Consider the following 334-nt stretch of genomic DNA (forward strand, 5'->3'; position numbering starts at 1 on the left):
CAGCTCCTACCAGTACCCTCCCCCCTTACTTAAAAGAAAGGGAGAGAGGAGGAGGAGGTGGGAGAGAGGGGAGGGCTATGCTGTGACCATTTCACCACATCCAGCTGTGCCAAATCTGGACCTTACCTAGAAGGCATTAGCTGCTGGGTCCTGGAACGTGCCATACCGTATGCCCCCCCTCCTCCAGGCAATGAGACTGGCATAGTTTAAACCTTTTGGCTGCTAAATTTAACACAAGGGTCTTACTAGCAGCAATGGAATACATTAGATTATTGAACAGAAAGAACAAATCAGGTCACTTGTTTGTTTTTGTATTTCTGAATGTTACTTACTG

Source organism: Taudactylus pleione, unplaced genomic scaffold, assembly GCF_031769625.1.
Source record: "Taudactylus pleione unplaced genomic scaffold, aTauple2 ptg001060l, whole genome shotgun sequence".
In the NCBI taxonomy this organism is placed as follows: Eukaryota; Metazoa; Chordata; class Amphibia; order Anura; family Myobatrachidae; genus Taudactylus; species Taudactylus pleione.